Source organism: Symphalangus syndactylus, chromosome 19 (genome assembly GCF_028878055.3).
Source record: "Symphalangus syndactylus isolate Jambi chromosome 19, NHGRI_mSymSyn1-v2.1_pri, whole genome shotgun sequence".
Lineage (NCBI taxonomy): Eukaryota > Metazoa > Chordata > Mammalia > Primates > Hylobatidae > Symphalangus > Symphalangus syndactylus.
In genome coordinates, this window is record NC_072434.2 from 85817410 (window position 1) to 85840033 (window position 22624).

Genomic DNA, 22624 nt, shown 5'->3' on the forward strand with positions numbered 1-22624 from the left:
ACTTTGAGAGTTTATACATTACAGTATTTATTGACCCTTGTCTACTGTACTCACTCAACCCCACCCAACCCCACCCAGCCAGGTGAACTCCTTTGAGACTTAGTTTAGATATCTCCTCCTCCAAGAAAACTTTCTGATCACTTTATCCCTTCACTCACCAGACTAGCTTTAGTATTCCGTTTAACACTTCCATATTTCATTTATGAGTTGTATGTGATTTTAAAAAATGTGTATATTTTTTGTCTTCACTAAAATGTGAGCTCCTTGAAAGAATAGATTATTTTATTCTTCTTTGCCTCTCCAGAGCTTAGGACACAGACTGACACAAAGAGGTGCAGCAGAAATATTTGTATAAAATGTAATAGATTTTATTGAGGACATAGTTTATGCTGCAGGATATAGTTTAGAAGACAGATATCTGAAAGGCATATTTGAAAATTTAGAAGTCCGTCCCCTAATATAAAAACTGGGAAATGCTGTTCTAAACTGAAATGTGGAAATAATAATTGCTCAGAAATTTCTTATGGATCTGAAGCTCCATATAAGACTTGGAGGCCAAGATTAAAAGAATATTAAATCGTATGCATAGATTTGTCCAACCATACTGTTTTGAAAGGTACGTACTGTGACAAGAAGCCTACATTTCCAGGAGGTACCTGATGATAGTCTTTGAAGTGAAGCAAACTTACCTTCAAATCCATCTGCTATCTACACCTTGGGCAAATTACATTCCTTCTCTGAGCATTAGTTTCCTCTTTTGTAAAAATAGATATAACTAACTGACCATGTGTATTAAGCCATTCTTGCATTGCTATAAAGAAATACCTGAGACTGAGTAATTTATTTAAAAAAATGAGTTTTAATTGACTCATGGTTCTGTAGACTATACAGGAAGCATAATGCTGACATTTCCTTGACTTCTGAGGAGGCGTCAGAAAATTTACAGTCATGGCATATATTAGTCTGTTCTCACATTGCTGTAAAAAGTACCTGAAACTGGGTAATTTATAAAGAAAAGAGGTTTCATTGGCTCACAGTTCTGCAGGCTGTCCATGAAGCATGGCAGCATCTGCTTGGCTTCTGGGGAGGCCTCAGGAAACTTACAATCATGGTGAAGGCAAAGCGAGAGCCAGCACTTCACATGACTGGAGCCGAAGGAAGGGGGCGTGGTGGTACACACTTCTAAACAACCAGATCTCATCGATATCATGATGACAGCACCAAGGAAAATGGTGTTAAACCATGAGAAACTGCCCCAATGATCCAATCACCTCCCACCAGGTCCCACCTCCAACACTGGGGATTCCAAGTTGATATGAGATTTGGACGGGGACTTAGATCCAAATCATATCATGGCAGAAGGATAAGAGGGAGCAGGCATGCCACATGGCAAAAGCAGCAGCAAGACAGAGCAAGGTGCTTCACACTTTTAAACTTCCGGATCTTGCAAGAAGTCATTCACCATCACAAGTGATGGTAGTCTCGAAAAGTGGTGGTCATTTTTGCAATACACCATATGTAACCATCAATCTGGTAGCAAAAACCACAACCACAAAGGAAGGATTACATGAATGTGACCACTGACCCATAAGTCACAGCCCAGCTGACCACTCAATCGCTATGCATATACCACAGCAAGTGTCTTAGACTGTGTTTCCCAGAAGTCTAAGATGGGGACTCCTAACACTCAGAAAGCACTCAATAAATGTAAGATTTTTTCCTTCATTCTGCCGTATAAATTGTTTACCTAGTACGTAAGTTAGTGGTAATTCCAACATTTATCTGTCTAAATATCAAGAAAGCACATTGATTTCAAAAGACATTTTTGCAGCATATATATATATGTGTGTGTGTGCTTATATTTTTAATGCATACATCATGCTCCATATATTTGCATGGCAGCAATTTGAGCCTAAAGTAGCTATCTGCAAAAATCCATAAAAGAATATGATCCATCACAATTTATTATACTGTATCAATCAGCGTATGCTACCTAACAAACAAAATTTAGTGGTTTAATATAATAAAGATTCATTTAGCTCATGATTCTATGGGTCAGCAATTTGGACTGCATGGCTCTGCTGATCCCAGCTTCTTCGTGTATCTAAGGTACACTGCTGTTTAGTTGAACAGCTTTGCTTCTGGAGACAATGGGGATAATGGGTTGTGCCTCTCATCCAGCAGGTTAGTCTCACATAGTAGCTCTGGGTTCCAAGAACGGCAAAAGAGCAAGCTCAATGTGCGCATGCTTTTCCAAACTTCCTTGTTTGCTAATGTCTCATTAGTTAAAACAAGTCACTTGGCCAGTCCAAACTCAATAAATAGACAAGCAAATGCCATCTCATGAAGTAAAGAGAGAAAGTGGTGGTCATTTTTGCAATATACCACATATAACTATCAATCTAATAGTAAAAACCACAACCACAAGGGAAGAATTGCAAGGATCTGACCACTGACCAATAAGTCACAGCCCAGCTGGCTGACCACTCCATCACTCTGCATATACCACAGCACGTGTCTTAGACTGTGTTTCCCAGAAGTCTGAGACGGGGACTCTTGTGCTGTGATTTATTGTGGGATCCTCCTCAAAAGGACCCTCTAAAGAAATGAGAGACAAAGAATTGGGCAGAGGAAAGAAGTTCAGTAAAGACGTAGTTTCACCTAAAGTGTAACCCCAGCCTGATCCCATGAGCAGACAGGCATATGAATGGCACCACAGAGTTGTCCAGACTTGAGGCAATAGTATCAAGCTTCTATTCCTGTCCCCTCACCATATCAATCAGTCAGTTCTCCTGGAAGTTGAAATGTGTGCATGCTTTGGCCTGAAGGACAGGCTTCTCCTCTGGGTGTATTCATCCCAAGACCCAACCTTGGCAACCTTCAACTCTGATCCTTTAACTGAGAAGTGATTCCTTTATAGAGCTGCATTTCCCACTCAAAACAGCATTTATTTTTGCAAGCACTTTTCTAACATAGATGGTAGGCTTTTCCACCAGTTTATATTGGTCTGTATTTATCACATAGCTGCCTAGTTTCTCTTTCTAATTTGATTAGCATTTATTACATAGAAAGAATAATATAAATAAAAAATTTAAAATACACTTATAAGAGAAACCAAGGCATGCTAGAAATGCTCTTTTCTAGGTGTACACGCTAGTAGTTGGGGAGTTTGATGTAGAAGAGAGAGGAAAACGTGGAGTTCATGGTCTCAAATGAATGAGTAGGAGGTTTATGGTAAGGAAGAGGAACAATGAAAAGAGAAAGAAATTGTGCAACTGCCATGTGGAAAGCACCTTTAAATAAAGAGCAAAAGTGGAACATTTTGTGCAATGTCCTTCTTCAATTTCCTCCTTCAAACTTAAAAAAAAATTCCAATACTCTGACTGCTTTGAGACATAAATAAGGGTAGGGGGTGGGGGGAGTATAGAGTAGACAGAAGAGATGGGCAGTTAGGATGGGACAACAGCTAAAACTTTACCTAAATCAGGTGCTGGCAAGAGCAACAGCAAGTGTAAATGCACAGAGAGTCAGAGAGATATTTGGGTTACATATGCACAGGAAGAAAATCCAAATCACCCTTTCTCATAAACTCAAAGTTTTACATTCCAGTCTGGTCTACTTCTTTCACTTCTAAACAAGAAATAAGTGGTAGAACAAAGGGTTCTGATGAAGAGTAAATTACAGTTCTGTGCTTTGAATGTGTGACCAAGACAGATACTGGTACCAGAAGTGGGGTGTTATCTAGCAAACACCTGGAAATGTGGAGCAGCTTTGAAAGTGGGTAATGCATACAGGCTGAAAGAGTTTGAAGGCGCATGCTAGAAAAAGCCTAGATTGTTGTGAATGAAAGGCAATTATAATGAGGGCTTAGAAGAAGAGAGCTGTAGGAAGAGCCTAAATCTTCTTAGAGATTTTCTAAGTGGTCATGATCAGAATGTTGGTAGAAATATGGACAGTAAAGTCCATTCTGCTGAGGTTTTACTTGAAAATGAGGAATATCTTATAGGAAACTGGAGGAAAGGCCATTCTTGCTATAAAGTGGCAAGTAACTTGGCTGAATTTTATCCATGTCCTGGTACTCTGTGGAAGGCAGAACCTAAGGACAATGAACTAGAATATTTGATGAAAAGTCTCTCAACAAACCACTCCGGGTGCTGCATGGCTTCTCTTGACTACTTATAGAAAAATGCAAAAAGAGAGAATTTAATTAAAGATGGAATTTATTATCAAAATGGAAACACAACTTAAAGGTTTGGAAAATTCTCATCCTGGCCTTGTAAAGAATGAGAAAGTGTATTTTGGAGTGAATATTAGGGGTGTGGGTAAGCAACTGTTTGAAATGGAGGTTAGTATGGATAGAAGGAAGCCAGGTGCTATTCACTGAGACAATGAAAGAATGATCTCAAAGGCATTTCTGAAATCTTTGTGGATACCCTACTCTCACAGGCCCAAAGTGCCATGGCCTTGTGGGCAGAACAGTTTCAAAAGAGGGACCAAGGTGCCTGTGGCCTCACTGCCCAGGGCCACCTCAAATCTCTGCTCCCTGCATTCTGGTGCAGCATTTCTTGGCTGCCCTAGCTGTTGCTCAAGCCACTCAGGAGGGTACAGGCTGTATTACATGGTGGCATCCATGAGATGCTAACTCTGCAGGCACAGAGTTCATGAGTTGTGGAAGCATGGCTATCTCCATCTAGATTTCAAAAGATGCCTTGGAGAGCCTTGGAGAACAGGCAGAGAACTTCTACCAGGAGAAGACTGCCACTGAAAATTCTCACCAGAGCAATGCCCAGCCGAGGCATGAGGTTGGAACGACCTATGAGATCTGAGACATGTAGGGCCACCAGTGTTCAGTGGCAGCCTTGGGGAGCCACAGGCACTTGACTGTAACCCATAACAGCTTCAGCATGAGCTGAGCTCAGACAATCCATGGGAGTAGGATCCGCTGGAGTCTTGGGGACCCAACCCCTGACCCAGTGTGTCTGGAATAAGGGACATGGAGTCAAAGAATATTATTCTCAGGGCTCAAGATTGAATGTTGTTTGCCTTGTTGAGTTTTAGACTTACTCAGGACCTATTACCCCTTTCTGCCTTTCTGTTACTTTTTCTTAGAATGGGAATGTCTATCTGATGCCTGTCCCACTACTGTATATTAAAAGTACCTTGCTTTATTTCACAGGCTCACAGCTGGAGAAGGAATTTGAATCAAAAAAGTCATACCACAAGTTTCATCTGTACCTGATTTAGATGATATTTTGGATGATATTTTAGATGATATTTAGAATTTAGACATAGACTTTTAAGTTGATGCTGGAATAAGTAAAGATTTGGGGGGCTATTGGAATGGAATGAATGTATTTCACATGTGAGAAGGACACAAATTTAGGGGAGACCGGGGCAGAATGCTATGGTTTGAATTTGCCTGTCTTTCAAAATTTACGGTAAAATGTAGTCCTTGTTGTTGTAGTATTAAAAGATGGGGCCTATGGGGAAGTGATTGAGTCATGAGGGATCTGCCCTCACAAACGGATTAGTGCCTTGTAACAGGGATGGAGGAAACGAACTTAAGTCTCTTTTGTCCTTCTGCCATATGCAGCAACAAAGCACCATCTTGGAAGCAGAGAGCCACCCTCACCAGAACTGAATGCAGGCACCATGACTTTGAACTTCCCAGCCTCCAGAACTGTGAGAAATAAATTTCTATTCTTTATAACTTACCCAGTCTCAGGTATTTTGTTACGGCAACACCAGTGGACTAAGTTACAGTCTCAGGAAGAAAGCATGCATTCCTCTTGTCTCCCAATTAGTGCTGCCAGGACCTCCAGAACTCCAGATGGATTCGCCTGGCTGACACTTGAAAGATTTTTGCTCTAACTTAATAGAAAGGACAGACTGGCAAAGCCATAGTTAAATCAGTTGGAGGAGCCACAAATCAAATCATCTTTACAGAAAGGTACAAAGTTAACAAGTCCAAATGGTAATGATGTTTGGGGAATTGTTTTTTAGTTGGGGGGTGGGCATTGTTGTTGCTGTTTGGCTTTCTAGACCAGTAAGCCAGCCAGCAGGAATTGCTTACACACAGCTGTCATTTGGGTTCAGAGTGACTCAGAACACTCATAAAGAGATATAAACCACACGTGCCACCACATGCTTCTGGGCCACCCATGACACAGAGTATATCATTCATTTTCTGACACTTCTTATTTGCCATCTGCTCAGGGAAACCTCCAGAGCAAATTAGTGTAGCCCTCACTTTCACACATTAAAATCTACAGTTACGGGCACAGTAGCTACCATGTGACAAGCATAGTGTTGGGCATTTAGCCAATGTTTTCTCATTTAATTCTCACAACATCCTCAAGCAATGCTCTCCCTTTATGCAAATGAGTTTGTCCAAAGGCACCAGGCACCAGTGGCCAGGGAGAATATAATCTCAGATTTGTCTGGAGCCAAAATTCACACATTTTTGCAACATCATGCTGAGCTAAGGAGAAGTTTGCTCACAGGTCCCTCCCCCAACCCCACCTCCTGGCTCACCTTTCCCTGTCCTCTTTGAAGCCTTTCCCAAGCACCCAAGGCCCAGGTGTCCACCTTTTGGGCCTTGACTTAGGTTTCTATAAAACAGAGTTTTTCCTAGTTCTGTCTTCTCTCATCAGGGATTTACCCCACAGACCATGACACTATGATATCAGTATCTTCTGTATCTTTGCAGGTCTCTCTAGGTACATGAGATGAGCCACAATAACCTGATTCAATGTCATGGTCTTGATACTTAGCATAGCTTTACATTCAATGCCTCCCATAAAATCTCTTTGTATTTTAAGAGGAGCCATTATTAACAACTCAAAAGAATGATTTATGAAAGCACAGCATTATCTAAAATTAATACACTATAAATGAAGAATGTGCTACAAATGGAGACTTTTCCTCTTTCTATAATTTCTCTCATCCTAATCTGGAGGCCCTATACTCACTTATAGCAGCTGGTAAGAAATCTTGGAATTTTCCAGTATAAGGTAATTTTTTTTTCTGGTAAATAACATTTCATATCTCACAATCTAAGTTTTAACTTCTTACCTATAGTATTTCTTTCCTCCAAAGTGTCTGCCTTCCTTATCTTTCCCCATAGATGTGAGTGCACATGGAAATTTATGGAGCCTCTCAGCATTGTAGAAGAGCCTCTGTTTCTTCTCACTGGTTCCTGCCCTCCTCAGCTTGGTATATAACTCCTGAGGGCTGGACACTAGGTTGCTAAAGAATCCAGTCCCTGCTCTATAACCTAGGAAGAACTTCTACTTCCCCTTCCTGTCCAGAAGTAATATTCCCAGGAATCACCTTTTTCTCTCCTGCCCTATGGACTTCAGATGTATCTCTCTGCCTTTCACTATGGCAATAAATGTCACTGATTTGCTTTAATGGTAGAAAAGACTACAGAGAGAGAGAGAGAGAGTAAAACTAAAAAATGCATTAATATGGGAGAAAATACACCCAGAGGAATTTTTAAAAATAGTTTCTCCATTACAGAAGCAAAACTAGAGCTGGGTGGTTTATACTGGGTGATACAGTTTGGCTGTGTCCCTACCCAAATCTCACCTTGAATTGTAATAATTCCCATGTGTCAAGTGTGGGACCAGGTGGAGATAATTGAATCATGGGGGTGGTTTTCCCCATACTGTTCTCATGGTAATGAATAAGTCTCATGAGATCTGATGGTTTTATAAATGGGAGTTCCCCGCACAAGCTGTCTTGCCTGCTGTCATGTAAGACGTGACTTTGCTCCTCATTCACCTTCTGTCATGATTGTGAGGCTTCCCCAGCCATGTGGAACTGTGAGTCAATTAAACCTCTTTCCTGTATAAATTACCTAGTCTCAGGTATGTCTTTATTAGCAGTGTGAGAACAGACTAATACCATCTCCTCATGTGGATAGCAAAGGAGTGATTCTACTGCATTAATATTAATCTCATGAATTTAGCATCATTTCAGTCCTGGTTTTAGCTCAAGTCTAATTGGAGGAGAGTAGATAGCAACCAGCTATAATACAAAAAGCAACCATGTGGAGTCAGAGCTAGATTCAAATCCAAGTCTCATCACTTCATACAATGTTACCTTTGGGCAAGTTATTCAATCTCTTTGGGCTTCAAGTGGCCTTTCAAAAATGTCATCTACATCACAAAAGTGTTGCTGATATTCAGTGAAATATTCCATATAACCCCCCTCACAAAGAACCAGGAACATAGTAAGTCTAAATACATGTTTGTTTCCATTCCTCCACCATTTTCCTTTATAAGATGAAGTGAGAAATTATATGTTCCCTGGGAAATGGCTATCTGCAAAGACTTGTGGCATTCTACTTTCTGGATATATTGCCTCATGTCTGGCAAACTGTACTGATTTAAAACTTCCAACAGAAGAAGGAAAAACTAATTTGGAAGGGCTAGTCAAGACTCTCCATAGTCCAAAAGGGATGATTTCCCAGTTGTGCAAAGAACCAATAAACCTCCATCCTGAAGACAAAAGTAATTTTATGAAACTGCATGAAGTTTCTCTAGAGAGAGAGACTTCACAAAGCCCAGTGGCCACAGCTGTGCAGTGGAACTGAACTACTTTGAATCTCTGCCATCAAAGGAAAGAATCTCAGGATTTTCTGCTACAGAAGCATGATCGTGTTTAAATTCTTAAAATGCTGCATTAGCAAGAATTCTCCACAGAAACAGACTCTCTCTCTAGAGTTGAGAGAGAGAGAGAGAGTTAATATAGGAATTGGCTCACGGAACAATGGAGGCCAAGAAGTTCAAGAATCTGATGTCTGTAAGCCAGCAAACAAAGAAAGCCAATGATGTAATTTAGTCTGAGTTCAAAGGCCCAAGAATGGAGGTACTGATTGTATAAGTCCTGATCTGAGTCTAAAGGCTCAAGAACCAGGAACACTCATGTCAACAGAAGATGAATAGGCCAGGTCGGTGGCTCACACCTGTAATCCCAGCACTTTGGGAGGCTGAGGCCAGCAGATCCATTGAGGTCAGGAGTTTGAGACCAGCCTGGCCAATATGGTGAAACCCTGTCTCTACTAAAAATACAAAAATTAGCTAGACATGGTGGTGTGTGTCTGTAGTCCCAGCTACTCGGGAGGCTGAGCCACAAGAATGAACCCGAGAGGCAGATGTTGCAGTGAGCTGAGGTTGCGCCACTGCACTCCAGCCTGGGTGACAGAGCAAGAAGAAAAAAAAGAGAGAAGATTAATGTCTCAGCTCCATAAGGAAAGAGAAAATGTATTCTTCTGAAGTTTTGTTCTATTTGTGTTCTCGATAAATTTGATGGTACCTACTCACATTGGTGAGGGTGATCTTCTATACTCAGTCTGATTCAAATGCTAATCTTTTCTGGAAACACCTTCACAAACACACCTAGAAATTATGTTCTACCAGCTACCTGGGCATCCCCTAGTCCAGTCAAGTTGACACATAAAATGACCACCACAATTCCACCTCTTATCAATCAACCCATACACATCTTTTTAAACCATACTGAATCTTCAATTAAAGACAATAACAGGGTCATAATTCTGCCTAACGTGATACGACTATCCTGCATACAACTGAAAACACACTAATCCCTTCCCTAGAAGTGGAGGTAAAGTATTTGAGTGATGTTAACTCTTCCCCTTGATATCTTATAACTTTACTTCTATGTAAGATTAATAATACTTAAATACTATGATATAAAGTCAATGCATCTTATGTTACATAAGGGAATAAGAGAGTGAAAAATATTGGCTTAATTTATATATATATAAATTAATTTATAAATATATAACATATATTCCATATATATTCAAATATAATATATATATACATATATATCCACACAAATATATTCACTACAAAACAAGGAGAAAACACTCATGGCAGTTATAGCCCTCATTTCTGTAACTGGTCACTTATTCTTAGCTGGTATTTACAAATACCTTCTTCTACTATTCATTCTGTATTCCCTTTGCCTTCAGCAAACACCTCAGCTGGTCATGGTTTTTCACCTGGCAGGGTGATCCAAAGCTGAAGGGCCTGGTCATTAGTAGACCTTGAGTCCTGGTCATTGAGTTGTTATAGTTTTATATTGACCATAATCACAGCGCATGGTGACACTAAAACATACCTGAAGGATCTCCTGTTTTCTGGACATACTCTTCTCCATCTCCATTATGGAATAATAGTCCAATTCCTCTTGGTGGTCTGAATCAATCACCTCAGTCAATACCATACTTCCATTCTTTACCTGTTGACTCAAAACCAGAAGGAGCCCAAACTGACTGGGCAGCAGTCTTAACTTTCAGTTCAATGGAAGCATCATTATGTCTCCTGGTGAAAGCATTTCTCCCTCACAGCTAGAGACCTTTAGGCCGGCAGAATATAAAGTCATAGGAATGGGAAGCAAAAATTTTGCTAGCTGGTCACTAAGGGTAATGGTGAGTGGTTCCACTTCCATTTCCACCCTTTGATTCTTCAACCCATGAATCCAGTCTATGGAAGAGACAACACCGAATACTGGACACTGACTTAGAGCACAGAGAACCTTGTCTCAGCACTCAAGGTACTGCCACCTAACTGGCACTATAACTGACTCTTCACAAAGGTATTGCAGCATTTTATCAAGCCATCTGCTTCAGAATAGTGGGGAACATGGTTAAACCAGTGAATTACATAAGCGTGCATTTATTGCTGCACTTCTTTTGCTGTGGAGTGAGTTCCTTAATCACACGCAATGCTGTGTGGAATGCCATGATGGTGGATAAAGCATTCTGTAAGTCCACAGATGGTAGTTTTGGCAAAAGCACTGTGTACAGGGAAGGCAAAGAGAAGTATCTATTCCTGAACAAAACACTGCCCCTTTCACAATGGCAGCAGGCCAATGTAATAAACATGACTCCAGGTAGCTGGCTGATCACCTAGGGATGGTGCCACATTGGAGGTTCAGTGTTAGTCTCTGCTACTGGCAGATTGGACCTTTAGCAGTGGCCATAGCTAGGTCAGCCTTGGTGAGTGAAAGTCCATGTTTCTGATCCTGTGAATAACCTCCATGTCTGCCACCACGGACACTTTGGTCATGAACCCATTGGGCAATGACAGGAGTGGCTGGGGAAAGAGGCTGAGTAGCATTCACAGAAAGGGTCATCATATCTACTTGATTATTAAAGTTCTCCTCTGCTGTGGTCACCTTTTGGTGATCGTTCACATGAAACATAAATATCTTCACAAGTTTTGCTGATTTGGAGACATCTATCCACATTTCTCTCTCCTAAATTTATTTGTCACCAATTTTCCAATTAAGTTCCTTCCAAGTTCCTGACCATCCGGCCAAACCACCATTGGCTACAGCCTATACATTAGTATTTAATCACACATCTTGCCATTTCTCCCTCTAAGCAAAGGGAACAACCAGGTGCACTGCCCGAATTTTTGTCCACTGTGAGGAGCTCCCTTCATGACTGTCCTTCAGGGATGTCCCAGAGAGTGGTTGTAGTGCTACAGCTGTCCACTTCTGGGTGGTGCTGCATATCATGCAGAAACATCTGTAAACCAGGCCTAATTCTTCTGTTCCTCTGCCAAATGATCATGGGGAACTCTCCATGAAGCCATAGGTACAGTCTGGGAGAGAGAAAGCAGTGTAGCAGAAGGGAGGACCATGGGCAATTGGGCAACTTCTTCGTGTAAGGTACTTATGACTTCAGAGACTGTTAGAGCTGGATCACATACATACCACTTCCATTGATGACGAAGTGCTGCATGCATGCCTAACTTTATGGCTTGGTGATCAGATAACACCCAGTTTATTATGGGCAGCTCAGGTCACATGGTAACTTGGTGCCACATGGTTGAACATTCAGTTTCTACTGATGCCCAGTAGCAGGCCAAGAACTGTCTCTCAAGAAAAAAAAAAAAGTAGTTATTTGCAGAAGATGGCAGGGACTTCCTCCAAAATCCTAAAGGCCTGCACTCCAATACACTTATATGGACCTGCCAAATGCTTCAAACAGAATCTCAGTTCACCACTAATATATCAAGCACTATTGGATATGTTAAATCTTATGACTCAAGTAACAGAGCAGCTTGCACAGTAACCTGGACCTATTGCAGAGCCTTGCTTTGTTCTAGGCTGCAGTCAAAACTAGAAGCTTTTCAGGTCGTTTTGTAAATGGCTCAGCAAAACACACCCAAATATGGAATATGTTGCCTCCAAAATCCAAAGAGGACCAATATGTGCTGTGTTTCTTCCTTGGTTGCAGGTGGTGCCAGATGCAACAATTTAACCTTTACCTTAGAAGGGATATCTCCATATGCCCCACACCATTGGACACATAGAAATTGCATTGAATTAGAAAGCCCTCGAATTTTTGTCAGATTTATTTCCCAACTTCTGACACTTAAAGGTCTTATCAATAAATCTAGAGTGGTTGCTAATTCTCATTCACCAGGTCCAATCAGCAAAATGTGATTAATGTAATGGGCCAGAGTGATATCTTGTGGGAGCGAAAGGTGATCAAGATCCATCAAAACTAAATTATGACATAGAACTGTAGAGTTGACATACCCTTGAGGTAGGAGAGTGAAAGTATGTTGCTGGCCTTGCCAACTAAAAGCAAACTGCTTCTGCTGGTCCCTTCTGCTGGTCCCCACGGACAGGGATGACGAAAAAGCCATTTCCCAGATCAATAGCTGCATATCAGTGCCAGGAGATAGTTGATTTTCTCAATAAATGGAATCCTATCTGGTACAGAATCTGCAACTGGAGTCACCACTTGGTTAGGTTTATGATAATCCACTGTCTTTCTCCAAGACCTGTCTATCATAGGCCAAACAGTATAGTTGAATGGAGATATGGTGGAAATCACCATGCCTGCATCTTTTAAGTTTCTGACAGTAGCACTAATTTCTGCATGTAGAATTGCTTCTGATTTGCTATTTTTCTAAGTAGAGGTAGTTCTAATGACTTCAATTTGGCCTTTTCTATCATAATAGCCCTCACTTCACAGGTCAGGGAATGAATGGAGGAATTCTGCCTGCTGCTAAATATGTCTATTTTAATTATGCATTCCAGAACTGGAGAAAAAAAAAAACACAGGATAGGTTCAAGGACCCATTGGACTCACTGTGAGACAAATCTGAGCTAAAATTTTATTGATCATCTGACTTCCACAAACCCCTACTCTAATGAGAAGACCACTGTGATGTTTTAGGTCTCCTGTAATCAGTGGATAGACAAAGCCAGTGTCCAGTAGACCCAAAAGGTCTGATTATTTGCTTTTCCTCAGTGTATAATTATCCTTGTAAAAGGCCATAGGTCCCTTTGAAGAAGGATAGGAGAAAGATTTAACAGTATAAATTTTTAGTATTATGCCATGGTTCTTCCAGGGGACCTAATCTCCCCTTCACTCATGGGGTTCCAGGTCTGTAAACTGGCTCATCTGGGAATTGATTGAGGGGCCACATCTCTCTGTTATTATGATTTGAGTTAGACTTTTGTTTTTTGGCCTAGAAATGTTCTGCTTATACAGATCAATTAAGAATTTAGTAGGCTTCCTATCTATTTCACTTTGCGAAACATCATGATTAACTAGCCAACACCATACGTCTCCTGGAGTCAGACTATTCTGGTTGCTGCTTTGACTCTGCTGTTCATTATAATAACCATGCCCACTTTGCTTTTGGTGGTTAAGTGCCACTGCCACCACTTGACTCCTGCCATATTCTGGGATCTAATTATTCCCATTGCATTTAGGTTTTCCAATCGAATGACTGTGGTTCCCATTGTAAGGTGGGGCCTACAAAAAAGAGCAACCACAAAGCTCGACAAAGACGCTGGGTATCCCCTCGACATTTACTTATTTATTTATTCAAAGTATTTCTCAAAGTATTGGTGAAAGGTATGTCTTCTGGACCCTTCCAGCATAGGTGAGTAAGGTAAATGACAAATCCACTCCAATCTTCCAATCTCCTTAAGCCTTTGAATTTCTTCCTCTCTATTAAACTAAGGGAAGTCAGGCATTTCCAATTCATTTATGGTGGACCATCGTTTCATCTTTGCTTCACCCAACCAGTTAGAGCCCTTTCTGCCAAGCCACAACACTGAATGCAGAATCTCTGCTTACTGAGCCCATATCAATAAATTCAGCCTGATCCAATTTTATGTTCCTTCTACCATTGTTCCACACCCTTAATTCCCACACATGTTCCACATCCATAATTCCCACACGTTTCCTGGATTTCTGCTTGTATGAACTAATAACCCCAAGTAGTTCTTTTGGAATTCAGTGCACCCTGTTATGGGTCATACTTTGTACCTCACCTTTAGAGCCCTGCTGGGACTTGAGTCCAGTCATAGGTCTAGAAGCAAAGAAGGGTGGTCATGGTGAGTCCTGTGGAGAATCAGAATTGTCTTGCATGGCAGTTCTCTCAGGGGAGGCCATTACCATTTCCTCAAGCAATGCAGGGTTAAACCCCTCAGACAGAGGTAGACAGGCCAATACTACTGACACTGGGGAGGCTGCTGTCAGTAGGGCTGGGGAGGCCTCTTCTACTGGGGCTGGGGAGATATTTCCCTCTGGCAAAGAAGATTCATCAGAATTTAGGGGCTCAGTATCTCCAGGTTCATCAGGGTCTTCCCACATGGCCCTATCTCAAATTACAGGATCCCATTCTTTCCCAATCAATGCCCTCACTTTAACAGTAGACACCCTGGGAGACTGGGATTTCAACTTGTGCTGTAATTTAGTGAATCATCAGATGAGTTTCTGCATTCAGCTTTCAGCATTTTCAGCCCTGTAACTATTGGAGATAAGGTTGTCCTTCGGGGCACACCTGGAAGCTCTTAGGTCATTTGTGATTCTTCACCTGGGAATTCAACTCCCTGAACTGAACTCATTTCTTTTTTTTCTACCACATATCCAGTAACATTAGGAGCAACCAACTGGCATCATTATATTCCTTATTTTTCCATAAATGTTCAAAAGTATCATATAGAGAGTCACTTAGCTCACAACACAATACCTACTAGTGAGCAGTCTTTAGCACCACGTACAGTACAGATGATCCTGCTTCACCTCTGGCCTCACACATTGGACAGGGGGAGGGAGAGGGTACTTCATCCACTGGCAGCCAGTTTATAGATTGAAAAGCTTGCTCAAAAAGGAGAGCTGTCCAATAAGAGTCTTTCTCCACAGAATCTGAATGAAGAAAAAGGAAACAGTCAGGTAGCCACAGGAAATAAATGTGATAGGTATTTGGGAAAATATAATTAAAAAGAAAACTTTCTCCCTACCAAAAAATCTTCTCCCTAAAGATAGTTGAGGGGGGAAAAATAGCGCTTGTATTATTGAATAAGTATTGGCAAAAAACAGAACTTCAACAAATTTAGTTTAAAGATTGAATTGGCTTTTATTAGCAATTCATGAATCAGGAAGCATCCTGTCTAAAAATAGAGGAAGCTCTGTTGGGTAAGGTGGAACAGTTGGTTTTTGTAAGGTGCTATCTTGCAGAATAAGGAAACAGAATAATACAAAAAAGTGGATTGGTTCACATCAGGTTACTTTAGGTTACTTTCATTCTTTCCTATAGTGCTGGCTTAGGTTGGCTGAGCCCTTTCTGACTGGTTGCTGTGAATCTCTTGTTTGATTATGTGGCACTTAGCATGAATGACTCCATTTTGGTTTGGTCTGTTGAGGCCCAGTGCAGAAGCTCAATCCAAACCTACAGCCTTCCATAAATTTTATTTAATAGCATTAAACCAGAATGTAATGTGCACCACTAGGGGATTGCAAAGACAGAAAGAAATCTCACATTTTTATATAGCCAAGCAGCCACAATCCATTACATATGTGTTTTCAAGGTAGGCAGTAACTAGTCCTCAAATAAGAGGACTTGACAGCATCAACTGTCACACAAAGTTCATCCTAACTTTACCTAGGCATGGGGTTGACCACCTGTATTAGCTAATTGGCTTTATCCAAAGGAAGAAACCAACTTCTCATGTCTTATATTGGGAGGCAGTTTTGCAACTTGGAGCAAGATACTCACTGAAGTCAGACTTCTACCCCGACACAGAAACTGGGAGATGGGGGTGCTAAGTCCTTCGATGTTTACATTTCAAAGAGATGGCTGCCAGGTCCTTGGGAAAGACATTCCAGGATAACAAAGCTGAGGAAAGTCCTACCTAATCTTCAAAAGATTTAAATACATTTCAAAGGGAGAAGAAAATACTTACAACTAGAAGCTTTCTAAGGTAAATGCTTAAAGAAAAAGGAAGAGAGGAAAATCTCTTTTCTTATTTTCAAGAGGAATAATTAAGCCTTTTAATTTTAGTCTGTACATAGTAATTCCTCAATTAATGTAGTAGATAGGCTCTTGGAAACTGACTTTAAGCAAAATGATAATGAAACCAATTTTACCATAGGCTAATTCATATGAAGAAAGAGTTAAGTTTCGATGACATTTCTGGTCACAAAAACATTACCAAACCTCTAACAAAAGACTGAAAATACTTCTAATACAAAACCTTCAAATAAATGAGAGCTACACATACATTTAAGAAAGAATAAAAACAAGTAAGATAATTATTTACCCAATTTCTGGAATCAGTGAGTGAAGGCAAGCATAGGTAGTTTCCATCAAGGAATAAATGTTTTCACAGCTAAAATCATAAGGAGCACCCCCAGTCACCAAGTGGCTTAAAAAACCAACACTCACACATATGGCGGCTCACTGAGTGCTTTGTTGCTGCACCCTTTATCGTTGTGCCTTTGTATGATAATTGTATACTTTACACACTTTTATTTGGGAATGATTTATGTTTACTCATCTACTCATTTTCCAACCCATTCATTCCAGTTCAGGGTCATGGGTGGCTGTGCAGCCCATCCCAGCAGCTCAGGACTCAAGGCCAGAACAAGCTCAGGACAGGACATCATCCCATTGCAGGGTACACTCACACACACACACCCACTCTCACTCACACTGGGGCCACATAAACACACCGTTTCACTCCACGTGCACAGCTTTGGGATGTGAGAGGAAACCCGAGTATCCAGAGCAAACTCATACAGACATGTGGAGAATGTGTAAACTCCACACAGAGAGTGGCCCCAGATGGGAATCTATTTTTTTCTTCCAATGTTAAAATGAAACAAAGTTATGCTAGGACCCACTGCATTTTCATGAAAAGGTTCTGTTGTAGAGGCTGGAGGGGTCATGAGAAACCTGTGTGAGCTGGAGTTACGTGGTAACACAAACAACGAATAAGCAGAAACTGTAAGGTAGACAGAAGACACCTATCTCAAGATCCATGTAAAGATCTATAATTGAGAGAGTGCTAATAGAGATGCATGAGAAGCAGGCATGTGGCAAACCACTGAGACTATCTGAGCAAATTCACCATTTTGCTGTTGCAGTTGCCTTCAATACGGAACCACCACTTTCCAGGCTTGGCTGTCCGATATCCCTGAGCTCCCCTGTGTGTATATTATTACAACAACCACCACTCCCTTCCTCCATATACACATCATTACTTGAAGTAGCATGAGGTGGGTCTTCATTTCATGGCTAAAAAAGTGCTTGTTTAAAACATGATGGAAATAGTTTTTCCTGAAGGGCTTTCTGGAAAACCTGGGATGCTACTGTGCTGAACACACTGTCATCCAGATAAAACTGACTCTTCCTGGGGAGCCTTGACATCTGGAACATGGGAAGTTCATTCTGTGGACCCAGGGTCACTCTGACAATACTAAAAAAGGCCTACACAGTGTTATATGCATGCAAATAAATGTCCTCAGGTGAATGAAGGATCACAAATATAGTAGCTCTGGTTTGTGAAAGGCAATCTTTGATTGTCTTAAACAAAGGGTTGTTCATGTTGTTGTTTTTTGTTTTGTAAGATTCTTGGAATCTGCAACTCTAAGCAAAATGACATGTGATGACCTTGGCTATATGTTGTTGGTAAGACCTCATTGGTAAGAATTTAATAGAATTAGCCTTTATGCAAGATATTCATCTGTTCGTCTGTTGCTTTGCTTATTTGTTCAACCAACCAACAATTACCAGGCCATGCAGGGTTCTATGAACTGAGAACACAACAGCTGATAAGCTAGACCAGGGCCCTGCTGTTGAAGCACTTATATCCCACTGGGAGACAGAAAACAAGCAGAGGCATATAAAGACATAATATATCAGCTGCAAAGTTCAGGGGGAAATAAAGCAAGGGAGGGTGGATACTATCTCAGACACTGTTCAGGGAGATCACATATTATCTTGTGTTCATTATCACTTAGGCCAGCAGTATGAGCTAAAACGTGGCAAATAACATTTTTCCAAGAGTCAGAAAGAAAGAAAGCACTGTAGATGACTGGAGTTGGTTTCTCTAAAAAGTAAATATGAAAATTTCCTTTCTGGGCTACAGAGGTGTGGCAGCTTTTAAGAACCTTTTCTCTAGCTTCCCTCAGAGATCACTTAAAGAAGCTAAGTGAGGTATCTAGTCTTTGTCATTCCTCTTAAAGATTTCAACACTGAAGGACCCCTGACACATCTTTCAAAAGTGATCCAATCATAATGCCCTATAGGAGGGCAGTGCTGCCAAATGGGGAGAGCATCAGTCTAGCCACCCAGAGATTCCAGATTGATGCCAGATACTTATTTTTATCCTTATATGATGTGTCTAGTCCACCTGAAGTCTCAGTATCAGTCTCAAATAGATGAGATCAGGGAGTTAAATGCTGTGCTTTGTGTGAACTTCAATACAGTGAACACAAAACCACTTCTGGGGTTGTAATGCAGCTGATTTCATGCATGCCTGCTTCATATATGTCTGCTTAATAAGTAAGACCAAATCAAATCAAATTATTTGTAACAGCACTGACTTCCTTGTCCTTGATAGGCTTCTCTTTGAAGCAAACAAAGTGGAAGAAATGGTGACATAATTTCTGTTATAATCTGTCTTGTACTATATTTGGTGAAAGTGAACTGCTTTTTATAAAATAAATGGCTAGGGCTGGGGAGTTTTAAAATAACTCTTAAAGGTAAAGGTTTTGAGTCCCTAGAATGAAATGCTCAATAAAGCAATTACTCCCCTTGGTGGCTTTCCAGAGTCCTGTACCTTTGGGATTCACTTTCCCTTCTCTGTGTTTGCACAGTAGTCCCTGGAGGACTCTTGCTGAGGACACTTAGTGATGAGACATTACTTGTTGAGGCTCATACTCCCTTCTGGGAGAAGCACTATACCAGGATTCCAATTCCATCTCATCCCACACACGGAGACTTCACCATCCTGGCAACCTTACTGTGCTACCTTTGACCACAAAACAGGTAAGCACTCACGGCCAGACATCATAAATCTTGTATGGTGAGGATATTACAATGTTTGGCACAATCACATTGTTTGAATTTATAAATGATTAGAGCAACAGTTTGTATTGTTCATACTAAAGTGAACTCACAGAATCATTGGAAGTTAGAAAAAAATAAAACAAACGCCAAGTAAAGTGATAAATATTAAATTTCAGAGTGTCCAGACACCAAATGGGAGTACAGCCAAATGCAAACTCTAGTAAAGAAAACAGGCAGGGCGTGGTGGCTCACGCCTGTAATCCCAACACTTTGGAGGCCGAGGCAGGAAGATAACCTGAGATCAGGAGTTCAAGACCAGCCTGGGCAAAGTGGTGAAACTCTGTCTCTACTAAAAATACAAAAATTACCTGAGCATGGTGGCAGGCACCGGTAATCCCAGCTACTCAGGAGGCTGAGGAAGGAGAATCTCTTGAACCCGGGAGGTGGAGGTTGCAGTGAGCCAAGATCACACCATTGCATTCCAGCATGGGTGACAAGAGTGAAACGCTGTCTCAAAAAAAAAAAAAAAAAAAAAGAAAGAAAGAGAAAAGAAAATACATCTAAGTTGAATTGTGTGAAACAGGCAGCCCTCTATGGCATCAAGTGAGTGGGGGGTGGTAACAATTGTCCAATGAAAGCAGATGTTCTCTGTCAAGAAAAATTGGGATTAAAGAGGATTTGGGCCTGATTCATCCAAATAATTACAATAGCTAGAGCACTCATTTCTCATACTCTGTCTCAGTCCATTTTCTACTGCTATAACAGAATACCACAGACGGAGTAATTTAAAAAAAAAAGTGTATTTGGCTCACAGTTCTGGAGGCTGGAAGTCCAAGAGCATGATGCTGGCATCTGGCAAGTGTCATCCTGCATCAGAAGAATGGAAGCAGGAAGCAAGCTTGCAAGAGAGAGAAAATTGGGCCAACTCACCTATTTATGGGGAACCCACTCCCATGACAATTAACCTGCTCCCATAATAATGGCATTAATTTATTCATGAGGGGATCTGCCTAATCACCTCTTTATGGTCTCACTTCTTAACATGGTACAGATTAGGACACCAAAGCCCATTGTGTCTTGGCAACTTGTCCATAATCACACAATCAGTAAATGATTCAGTGAGACCCTCCACTCTCCTCTGATAACTCCAGGTCCTTTCCAGTGCCATTCTACTGCCTCTTGGTCAGCCTCAAACCACCACATTCTATATCACATTCCATATCATGCTATTGGCTGGAATCCCAAGCCTGGTTTCAAAGACCTCCCCCTCTCAACAGTAATATCATCCTCAGACTGTGAAGAGCGCTATGGTTTGAATGTTCCCTCCAAAACTCAAGTTGAAATTTGGTTGCCATTTGCACAGTCCATAGAGGGTAATAACTTAGAAGAGTCATTAGCAAGATTAAGTTTATGGGATGTAGAAGATATTCTATTAGAGTTTGAGAAGAAATAACTTATATTTCTATTTGCATTTTTATCTTGTTCTCTTTTTTAATGTCTATTTTTGTATATATGTTAATGCACATGGTAATACGGTGGTACATAGATAATTTAAAAATTGTGTGGCCAAAATAGTGTGAAGACCACTGGTTTAGAGCATTATGAGTTGGAAAAACGTGTTTAAATTTCTACTCTGTTACTTACTTATTGCCTAACCTTAGGCAAAATCTTCAAATTTCCTGAGCCTCACTTTCAATGTATGTATTACAAGGACAATGATAGCACATACGTCATAAGAGTGTTGCAAGGATCAAATGAGTGCTCACCATGGCACCCAGCAAGAAGTAAGTGTGAAATAGATAATAGCTTTTATTACTCATCAACAAAATGGAGATTATCATTTCTTTCTTGCCAAACTGTTGTGAATTTTAATGACATGGTATATTTAAAAGCATATTGTAAAGTATAAATTCCAGACAAATGTAAGGCACTATTTCTTACAGTTTGTTGAAAAACAGTTATTTTCAGTACTAGAGTATGAAACCATTTCAATTCAACCTTTGTCTTGTGGGACTACCTTACTTTTCTTCATAGCTTAGGATTATCACAGGGACACCTGGGAAAATGTCCCTAGGGCCAGTACCCTGAGATTCTTCTCTATAAACAGAGAACTTGGACATTATCTGGGTTGCTGAGTGTGGACTCTCTGAGGCCTTTCTGCTACAAATGTCAGCATTTTCCAGGTAAGACCAATATATTCTAGTATTCACCAAAGTTCTTGTCCTTTAAAATCAGAGTAAGAACTTGAGGTGGTTTGTTCCTATAAAGCAGTGCTTTAGAATAAACAAGATTTATGTATTTAATAAGAGCTACAGAATACTGGAATTCAGTACCAGAGTAAGTCTAGGAAACATAATAGGCTCCCAGAGCAAGCTATTTAAATGAAAGAAAACATAACCAACTTAATTCTAACCTTCTTTGAGGATAGTAAATTATTTATAACTGAAATCATTTCTGTTTCATCTCTAGTAATATCATATTATATTGGTTGGCAGAACAGTGAATAAGTAAGACCATACATTCTGACTTTCCCTATCGAACCGCCTTTAATCTCTCTCTGTTTCCATGACCCAGAGAAACAGTGACAACATGAGATTCAAGACTCTGTGAGCTGGACAGCAGATGGAGGCACACTGACAGCAGATGGAGGACGTAACGCTGACAGTTAAGAGACACGTGAATGGGTTGATGGGGAATGATCTCTTTGTGAAGTCTGTTGTTGGCAACACATTGTGGCGGAAGAAACAGCTCAGTGATGGTCCCCACAGCTGCCATTCTCCAGTCTTGAAGTTGGTGTATGACCTTGCTGTGACTGACTTCCTATGGGCTAACAATGTGGAAAACAGTAATGGTCAAGAAATCCTCCCTGTCCTTTTGTGTTCCAGGCAGAGAGCCACCCTCCCCTATGTGACTTGGAGAAGACTCATGGATGAGCTCCTCGAGAACCTATGACAAAGCCAGACACAACCTATCCTAGGGTCTGAATGTTTATGTCCTTCCAAATTCATATGTTGAAATCCTAACCCCCGAGGTGATGGTATCAGGAAGTGGGGCCTTGGGAGGTGGTTAGGTCATAAGATTGGAGTTCTTATGTATGGAATTAGTGATCTCATATTTTTAAAAAGGCCCCAGAGAGCTGCCGTGCTCCTTAAGCCATGTGAGGATACAGCAAGAAGGTGCTATCCATGAGAAAGCTGGTCCTCACCAGACACCAATCCTACAGATGCCTTGATCTTGGACTTCACAGCCTCCAGCACTGT

The 22624-nt window shown here is 40.8% G+C and overlaps 2 long non-coding RNA genes across 4 annotated transcripts in view; both read left to right on the forward strand.

The window, feature by feature from the left end:
* The window catches only part of LOC134731916 (uncharacterized), a 43578-nt gene extending 25608 nt beyond the window's left edge, over nucleotides 1-17970 (forward strand). The window contains exons 3-5 of one of the 2 annotated variants that reach the window (XR_010114640.1): nucleotides 5594-5682; nucleotides 5805-5950; nucleotides 17921-17970. This is a non-coding gene — a long non-coding RNA (uncharacterized lncRNA). Of the gene's footprint in view, nucleotides 1-5593; nucleotides 5951-17920 lie in introns of those variants that run through there. The other variant, XR_010114639.1, reaches the window with a different exon arrangement.
* Nucleotides 17971-18750: 780 nt separating this feature from the next.
* On the forward strand, nucleotides 18751-22016 carry LOC134731917 (uncharacterized). 2 transcript variants are annotated; one of them, XR_010114643.1, is made up of 4 exons: nucleotides 18751-19343; nucleotides 21026-21148; nucleotides 21404-21547; nucleotides 21939-22016. It is a non-coding gene; the product is annotated as an uncharacterized lncRNA (long non-coding RNA). The 2 variants fall into 2 exon arrangements; XR_010114642.1 differs by having other exon boundaries at nucleotides 21026-21547.
* The last annotated feature ends 608 nt before the right edge of the window (nucleotides 22017-22624 follow it).